Here is a 10,371-nt window from a genome sequence, read left to right on the forward strand (position 1 = left end):
ATGAAAGACGAGAAGCCGCTCTCGTCCGATTGGTCGCCCAAAAATAGCAAATAGAAAGGTACTACAATCGAAGAACCAATCTTCGACGTTTTAACATGGGGGACTTGGAGCTAAGAAAAGTCACACTCAATACCCAAAATCCAAATGAAGGGAAACTGGGTGCGAACAGGGAAGGACCGTATCAGGTTCTCGAAATCGTCGGAAAAGGATTCTACAAGCTCGGTATGATAAACGGCAAAGAACTACCGAGAAATTGGAACGTATCGCACCTAAAATGATACTATTGCTAAGGTATGACCCTCCCATGTTCATATGTATTTAGAAACTAACCCTTACAGGTGTTACAGTAGAAGCAAGGATGGATTCTTCAACGTGAAATATTTAGGTCTGAAAGTGCGCGTTGCACTCTTTTTCCCTTAGACCGGTTTTTTCCCAAATGGGTTTTCAGGCGACGTTTTTAATGAGACAACCATTGATCGTACTAACTTAGAACAATTCAACAGTATCTGAAGCCTCTTTACAATCAACCTCGAATACTGGAGGGCATTGCCCGCGAATATCATGTTCGGGCAAGATCGTTACTTCATGGAAATAGGGTCTCGATAGGAAAAATTTGTAAGGGCCAAATGGTAAAACGAACCATGCTCACATAGTTTGCTCGAGCCCTGGCTCAAAACATGTACGCATGACATATAAAAGAGAAATTTCTTCTTTACCGTTATCTCATACCTCAGAAAGGTTCTTCTACTTCATATTCTCAATCTATTATGCAAACAGTCTTAAGGGTCGACCATGACGGGAGCTCGAATAATTACCCCATAAATCGGGGACTGCCATCCGAAAAATCAACGAGATTGAATTATACATAGCCTAAGGGCTACCTTAACTCAAGTTCGAGAAATCATTCTCAGTCGACTACAAAGCCCAATGGCTACCTTAATTCAAGTTCGAGAAATCATTCTCACTCGACTACAAAGCCTAAGGGCTACCTTGATTAGAGTTCGAGAAATCATCATCACTCGACTACAAAGCCTAAGGGCTACCTTAATTCGAGTTCGAGAAATCATTCGCACTTGACTGCAAAGCCCAAGGGCTACCTTAATTCGAGTTCGAGAAATCATTCTCACTCGATTACAAAGCCTAAGGTCCATCTTAATTCGAGTTCGAAAAATCATTCTCACTCGACTACAAAGCCTAAGGGCCACCTTAATTCGAGTTCGAGAAATCATTCTCACTCGAATACAAAGCCTAAGGTCCACCTTAATTCGAGTTCAAGAAATCATTCTCACTAGACTACAAAGCCAAAGGGCTACCTTTATTCGAGTTCGAGAAATCATCCTCACTAGACTACAAAGCCTAAGGGCTACCTTAATTCGAGTTTGAGAAATCATTCTCACTCGACTACAAAGCCCAAGGGCTACCTTAATTCGAGTTCGAGAAATCATTCTCACTCGACTGTAAAGCCTAAGGGCTACTGTGCTTCGAGTTCGAGCGAATAATTTTACTTGACATCTACTTATTAAACCTAAGAGCCACCTCAGTTTGAGTTCAAACATTCACTCGGGGACTACCTATAAGAAACTGTCGAGTGCAGTACTTGCTATCGGTCCTTACTATCTCAATCTTGGGCCTTCGAATAATTATTCCATGCTAAGGCACTTTTTGACCTATGTATAATTTTACAAAAAGGCAAAAGATTCATAAGCCATAGAAGGTAAATGTTTTATATATATACATCAAAATCTTTTACAAAGGCAACACAGAGAGCTTTTCCTCCGCCTTGGCCTTTTAAATTTTGGCCTCAACATCGAAGCCATGAGCACTGACCTCCCCGAGAGCTTCTCTCTAAGCCTGCCATTTAGCATGTTAGACCATGCTCTTGGCCTTGGCCTGATTAACTTCAACGGTGATCCTGAACTGGGCCACTTTAGCATGAGCTCTTTTATTAGCCTCGGTCACCTCAGATCTGACCACTTCGAGTTAATTAGCCAAGCTTTCCTTATTGGAGGTGGCCAAATCTACCCGAGTTTGAAGCTCTTTAACCCTCTCGATCTGCACCGAGGCATTTTCTTTTACAGCCCAAAGCTGGGCCTTAGCCGACTCCAATTTCGCTTGAACGACCTCCTTTTTGGAGGCGAGGATATCCATATTTTCTTTGAATTTTTCCCCTTCGGTCATTAGCTCATCTACCTGTGAATTGAGTTTTCCAATCTGTTCAAGCCTCTACCGAACCTACAGAATTAGATTCTAAGTGTTTATCTCCAATTCGTCTTCACTACCGTGAAGAATTCGGAATACCTGCTCGGCCATCTCCTCGTGCTCATCCCGAGCCACTGCCAAATCTGCTCGAAGTTTATCGCTAAGAAGTTTATAGGGGTCACTCTTCTCTGTGAGGTCCCGAACCTCGGCCTCATGCTCCTCTCGGATTCGTAGAAAAGCCTCGTGATGCAACACCGAAGCCTACAAACATGGAAAAAATGTTAGAATTATCTACAACAAGTATAAAAGAAACAGCATATATGCCATTGAAATTACCCGATTCAGAGCATGCTGGGCCTCATTGAAAAGGCTGGTGGGTCCTACCGCATTCATCACTGCCTGATCCTCTTCGATCACTAAGGACCGAAGGTAACTAGCAATCCCCACGGGGGGAGAAAAAATTTGGGTATCCTCCGAGACGGAGAGCACCACCTTTCGCCTACGATCAGGATCAATACACGGGGCTAGGAACTAGTCCACCAGTTTTGGAACCGATGGAGAACCGATCCCGATAACCTCCTCCGAGGCAGCAGGCTCGAGCCCATCCAGAAAATCGTGGATATCGATTGGCTTCTGAATGCCCTCGTAGGATCGTCCTTCCATCATGATGGCGTCACTGATCATAGCATCTGAAATCTGAGGGAATCCGCTAATATCAACTATCCCGAGCTCATCCCTCGAGATATCTTCTGCTGCGCGAGAAGTCCTACCCTCGGTCTCCCCTCCAACCATCTCAACTCGAGATGGAATAGCCTCGGCTTTTTCTTGTTCCGGGATTATGGCCAGGGTTCCCTTATTCACTTTCGCCGATTCGGAAGATTGTTGTATTACAATATTAGCCCGTACACCGAATAATTCCTCTTCTCCTTCTTTGTGCTCGTCCCTTAATCGGTGGATTGATTCCGGAAGCATAACACCAGGGCCCCCCTTTGGCTTGCGATATTTCTTTGCCGATTTTTTCTTTTTCGAGACCAAGGAACTCGGTACATCTTTTCTCTAATTTTCTTTAACATGCTTCGGTACAGGAACCTCCTCATCACCAGATGGGGGCCTCATGGAAACGTCCTTCCCAAATCCTACAAAAGGAAAAAAGGGGGTTAAGCAAGTAAAGAAGAGCAAATGACAAACAAATTTAGAAAGAGACTTACCATGACTACGGGCCTCCCATCGACCCTTTGATAATTCCACCCAAGCACGCTCGGAGTACGGTCTCTGCAGCACCAGACCTTTAACCCATTATTTAAGATCCGGAATCGGCTCAGGCATCCAAGCCACAGCTGTGACAAGAAAGAAAAAATGGATCAAGAAAATGAAAGGCAGTTACAAAATTAAAATTGAACAAAGGGAAATAAGTGCTCACGGTTCATATTCCATTTCTCAGGAAATGGCATGTCATCAGCAGGGATCAGGTCCGAGGTTTTGACTCGAACAAATCGGCTCATCCAACCTTGATCACAAGTCTCGTCTACACTCGAGAACGGCGCTTTAGTGGCACGGTGAGCGAGCTTGATTAACCCTGCTCGATAAATTCGGGGACTTTAAAGGCGCATGAGGTGGTCGCGGGTGAAAAGGCACCCCTCGATTTTGCTCGAGAAAAATCATAGAAGAATCACTATTCTCCAAAAAGAAGGATGGATCTGGCCAAAGGTCACATCGTATCTCTTGCAAAAAGCGTCGATGACAAGATCTAAAAGACCCAATATGAAAGGATACGTATAAACACTTAGGAACCATTCCACGTGGGTAGTAATTGATTCATCAGGCGATTTGACAACCATGTGTTTATCGGTCCAATTGCATTCTTGTTTGACTTTATCGAGAATTTTCTCGGTGATTGTGCGCAGGTACCTCGAATCCGCTTACATCGACCCGATACAGAAGAAGGTTTTTCAACTTTAAAATCACTGACAGTTGAACACCCTACCGGAACGAATTCCTCAGGGCGAGGCTCCGCCGCATCCTCACCGCCGACGGGTTGTGATGAAGAAGTAACCTCTTTTTGCGGAACGGATTTAGATATTTTGGCCATCTGAATTTCTATGAACAAAGAAGAAGGGAGATTGAAGTATTTGGTGTTTTGAGAAGAACAAGCAAAGAAACTCCAAAACTTGAAAATAGAAAACTTTGGAGAAGGCGAAGGACTGTGAAGATTGGAAAGAAGAAGGTTTAAAGGTAAAAGTTTGAAATAATAAAGAAAGGGTCTATTTATAGATTTCACAGCGACGGTTCAAAATTGGCAGTGGCCGACAATCGACTGACGCGCATTTAATGCCTTGGTAACTGGACCGATGGGATGTTTGTCACATACGTCACAATCGGGCTCGTCGCAAACGTCAGTATTCGCCTAGTCGGAGGTTGAAAAATCATATCGTTTCTCGCTACCTTCTTTCCGAGAAACGAGGGGACTATCTGTATATGGTCAAAATTGATTTTGCCCTTCATGTGATTAATCAAGACTGGAGCATGATGGACCGAGGTTCGTCAACATAATATCGAGCTCGAGACCCAGAGGTCGATCAATATCAAGCTCGAGATCTAGAGACCGATCAATATCGAGCTCCAGTCAATATCGAGCTTGAGACCCAGAGACCGACCCATACCGAGACCGTCCAAGATCGATATCGAGCCAATGGACCAGCGAATCGGCGGAAATCAATATCGATATCGAGATTTGAGGAGAAAATCTCGGCGGAAATCAAGGAAAAGTTAATTAATTAGTCTATCATGGGATCCCCACTATGTATTTTTAATTATACTCAAAATGGGATTCCCCCACTAAATTAAGAGTGGTTATCATTTGTATGGATACATTGATTGAGACACACATTCATTCTAATATATACGAAAACAGGGCCAATACTATTTTTTTGGTGGCTTTTGGTATTTTAGTAAAATTGTTTCTTCTATCAATCATTCTTCACCCGATTTGGAGGTAATTAAACTTGAAGGCTTAGGCTAATTAGTTCATCTGGTTTTGCATTCATTTCTTTTATAATTAATTTCAATACACATTTATGTATCTTTCCCTATTTGTATCAATTTATATCACGTATCCTTAGAACTACGTATAAATTTAACTCTATTCATTTTTCGGTTAAACATATATACAAAAACTAAATTCAGAATCCAATTGCTAACATCTAATGTTGTCACCTAAAATGAACTCAAAAATTTCAAATTCTAATTTCAAACGTAACATAAAAATTATACACATCTTCCTCTCTCTCCTTGCGGTGAAAAACATTTTTTACAAAGCTCACGTGAAGGAAAAATTGGACCACTAACTATAGGGGCACGTTTTTCATTTCCATGAAAGATATTTTAATTTCCTTTGTTATAAATTGGAGGAACCAAATGAAGTGAGATGCGCAAAAACTTCATCTCTTTGAGACCATTCTGACTAATCCCAATAATTTCAGATAGAGACACCTCTTTAGCTCTGAGAATGGGATTTGAAAAGGTACGTAATATTCATGTTCAATTTTTTTCTATAGTATTTTCTTTTATACTCAAGTTCAAAGACGAGCCAACTCACTAGTATATTATTTTATAATAAAATTAACCTAATACTCATTTCATTTCAAATCATAAAAGATTTTTTTAATTGAAATTTCTTCTTTTGTGTTTATGAGATAGGAGTTTGGCATAATGATTGTCCCAACAAAAGGTAAAATCAACGCGCCACCGCCACCACGAGAGAGTTTGAATCTCAGTGTGGTGGAACCTGATATTAAAGATAATAAGACGTTTTCGCAAGAACTGGACAGAATTTTGACTCAATATATAGAGACATTATCCCATCGGACAGAATTTTGACTCAATATATAGAGACATTATCCCATCGGACAAAATTTTGACTCAATATATAGAGATCTTATCCCATCGAACAGAATATCATATAGGTAAATATATGTCCAGTGGCCTTTTCTATAAATATATAGCTATCACTCTAACTTTTATACACAATTTAACAAAATAAAATTAAAAGACTAGTAAGCTAAGGTGTATAGATTGGAAGGCTAAATATCTTTGGATGGACGCGAGCTCAACAACTATAGCTGCATGAAGCATGAGCTCAACAACAACTTTGATTTTCCGTTGTTAGAACAATGAATTGAGTTTCAAACTAAATATTTTTATATTTTTAATAAATTTTTTAATACAAATATAATATTTATGTGAAAATTACTAAGTTCACGTAAATTCATAACTTTTGCACCAGATCCGCCAACGGAGCTCTCTCTTTATCAGGGTGGACACATAGGAAATTAAAGTTTTTCATGTTTATTCAACTGTTCCTTGAGTTACTAGAACCCTCTCTTACCATCATACGTATTTGCCAATAATTGAAGGATATTTTTGGAATAAAAAAATTTAGCTTTTAAAATGAAATAAGACAATGTGATATCTCATGAAAAGATAAAGTGTGACAAACTTTTTCAGGTGAGAGGAGTATTAAATATCTACCTCATATTTTGTCACCCTAACTACCTTCTCCCACATGCCACAATAATGATGTGCCTAATTCTCCACACGTTTCTAATAGTTTGTGTTCCACAATTTGTATATATACATGTACTACTTTTAGTTATGTGTACTTCCGACAACTAACAGTACCAATGCCAACTAATGGGTACTCATTCATGCAATATATTTTTGAAGTCCATTAAGTATTAATTATTAAAAAATAGGGATAATATAGTTTCTTACTATGGGTGCCCCAGTACTTCTCTATTATTTCCCAAAGTGAATTTAATATCATCCTCAAAGCTGATTTAGCAAAGAATATGTTATCGCATTCTTATATGTGCGTGAAAGGCAAGAAAAAATATTAAAAAATAATTAAACTATGCACGTGTTATCTTTTAATGGGATGTTAGCAACTAATTGCACTTATATATTTATTATTAAATATTTTTTGCATTGTTTATTTTCTTATTCATTGTTCTTTTATTGCTTTTTCTTTTTCTGTTCTCCTTTTATCTTCTTCCTTTTTCCTCTTCTCCTTTCTCTTCTTAATCCCCACATATCTTCTTTCTTTATTTTCTTTGTTTTCTTCCTATTCTCAAATTCCAAATCAAAAGCTCCACTTAACTCTTTAGTTTGTCGAAACTTCACCTAACTCCTTTTTCTTCTCCTTAGTTATTGCTAGTCTACTACTCCTTTAATTCTTTCACCGTGTTCCTTAATTAATATTGGGTACATATTTAATTCTATAAATGTCATTATTAAAGGCAACCTAATTTCTACTTTCTTTGTTTTCTCTTCCAATTTCTGACACCCATTAGTTCATATTTTTTAAACCCAACAGTAATGCGTTCTTAATTTTAGCTCTGAATATGCTGCCTTTTCTACCTCACAAGAAAAAAACTCGAATTTGGTAATGAAAAGAAGTAAAAGATGATAAAATATGAAAAATAAATGGATTGTATTGTTGATTTTTGAATCTAGTTGGACGGTCTTCAATGGCAAAAAAATGGTTGAAAGAAATTGGACGGTGGTTTATTACAATTTGTAATTGTTTGAAATCTGAAAATCTTTTTAATTAAAAATGGTCTGATGGTTGCTCTCCGTAGAGAGTTATGAATTGGACAAAAATGGTGAAGGGTGTGAAACTTGTTGAATTTTAGGGATGATGGTTGTTTGGAGAATTTTCGGGAAGGGGGTGGTTAGTGTTGAATTAGTCTAGGGAAAAAAAAGTAAAAATCATGCAAATGACATGTGTCTACACAACTAGGATAAAATCTGGTTTTATAAATCTGGTTTTATCCTAGTTGTGTAGACACAGAGGTATTAAATTTACTTTGGCCAACGATAAGGAGGTACTAGGACATTCATAAAGATTGAGTAGGAAACTTATTTATCTGGACAAGTTCACGGAGTATCTTACTATTATCCCTAAAAAATATGTAGATTATTAGTTAATTTCGTACATGTGCCAAAATTAATTTTACAACGAGAAGTAGAGAAACTTTTTCAAGAATAATGTAAACAAAACCTTTTAGTCATACTTGTTCTCGAAATATATAAACTTAGCCTCTTTAAATGGGTTCTTTACAGGTTATCCAGTTAATATATGTTACGAGCATCATGCTGCTTTAGCTCCACTTTTGCAATTCCACTTGAACAACTGCGGAGATCCCTTCACTCAGAACACTGTCGATTTCCATTCAAAAGATTTTGAAGTTGCTGTTTTAGATTGGTTTGCGCAACTATGGGAAATTGAGAAGGATGAATATTGGGGATACATTACCAATGGTGGCACAGATGGAAATCTCCATGGTCTTTTGATTGGGTAGGCATCACTTTCCCATCTCCATTGATAGGCAATTTTAATAAATTTTTACACTGGATCCGCCTCTGTGAGGAGTTGATGTGAGGAGTTCAACTTTTAATGGGTTTAATTGAACCCGTAACTCTCACACTGGATCCGCCTCTGTGAGGAGTTGATGAGGTCTAGTACTTATATATATATATATATATATATATATATATATATATATATATATATATATATAATTTACTTTGGCCTGAAATGAGTTTAAATGGAGTAAGATCATCAGTGAAGATTTATATAGTCAATCCTAACTTATTTGGACAGATACGTAATTGTTGTAATAGAATAGTTTGACAGACCTGCACTTGGAGACATTCTATAATATTTATACTTGATCTAAAAAAAGAGTTATGTACACATTTAGAGACCTCATATTCAAATGATGTATTTCACTTTTACCATTTCAATATTATTTGTGCAGAAGAGAGTTACATCCCACTGGGATACTATATGCATCAAAGGATTCACATTACTCGATTTTTAAAGCAGCAAGAATGTACCCAATGGAGATAGAGACCATCAATACTTTAGTCAATGGGGAGATTGATTATGCAGATTTGAGATCAAAGTTATTTCTCAACAAGAACAAACCGGCCATCATCAATATCAATATTGGTAAATATTATTATAAGATCCTTTATCTTCCAAACTTCAATATATGGTCGAGTAATCTTCCCATTCTCATACGCGGAGTACTACTACTTTTAACAATAATTTAGGAACTACCTTCAAATGAGCTATTGATGATCTTGATCTGGTCCTACAAATACTTCAAAAATGTGGTTATTCCAATGATAGATATTACATCCATTGTGACGCTGCACTATATGGGCTAATTGTCCCATTTATCCAACATGTAAGATTACTTTATAGAAAGTGACCTAGTTCTCTATTATATTTGACAACAGGTGAAAACAATTACCTTCAAGAAGCCAATAGGCAGTGTTTCAATTTCAGGCCATAAATTCTTGGAATGTCCAATGCCTTGTGGCATTCAGATAACAAGGAAAAGTTACATTACTAGTCTCTCAACAAAAATCGAGTACATTGCTTCCGTTGATGCTACAATTTCTGGTAGTCGAAATGGCTTGGCACCAATATTCTTATGGTACAGTTTATGCATGAAAGGCCGTGCCGGATTGCAACAAGATGCCAAAATGTGCAACGAAAATGCCCTATATTTGAAAGGCCGACTTTATAAAGCAGGAATTAGCGCTATGCTCAATGAGTCTAGCATTATCGTTGTATTTGAACGACCTAATGACCCTAACTTCATTCGTCATTGGCAACTGTCTTGCACAAGAGATATGGCACATGTTGTAGTCATGCCGGGCATCACAAGAGAAACAATAGACAGTTTATTCAAGGATTTAATGCAGGAGAGGGGAAAATGGTACCAGGTTGGAACAATTGTGCCTCCTTGCCTAGCAGATGATATTGGTTCTCAAAACTGTCTTTTCTCCAAACAGAAGATGCGTCATTGAAGTCCTTAGAAGACGAGACTTGGAACAGACTTGGATATGGAGTATGCTTTATGCAGAGGTGGCTCAATAAAATTGATGATTTAACGCCAAACTTTTAATAAACAAAAGACCTTAAATTTATTTGTGTTTAATCTTTTTGAGAAAAAAAGTTGGTCTTCTGCTTGGGTTGCATTATCATCTTATTCAACTAAAATGGGACTTGTTCATATGTAGAACACTCTCCCATATTGTTTGATTCTTCTTTTGTTGTTAGTTATTAATTTATTAAGAGCACCTCTTGCGACTATTAAA

At 38.0% G+C, this 10,371-nt stretch overlaps 1 pseudogene; it reads left to right on the top strand.

Moving 5' to 3' along the window:
• Positions 1-6,150: 6,150 nt before the first annotated feature.
• LOC104101552 (histidine decarboxylase-like) lies at positions 6,151-10,371 on the top strand (annotated as a pseudogene).

Source organism: Nicotiana tomentosiformis, chromosome 8 (genome assembly GCF_000390325.3).
Source record: "Nicotiana tomentosiformis chromosome 8, ASM39032v3, whole genome shotgun sequence".
NCBI classification, from domain to species: Eukaryota; Viridiplantae; Streptophyta; class Magnoliopsida; order Solanales; family Solanaceae; genus Nicotiana; species Nicotiana tomentosiformis.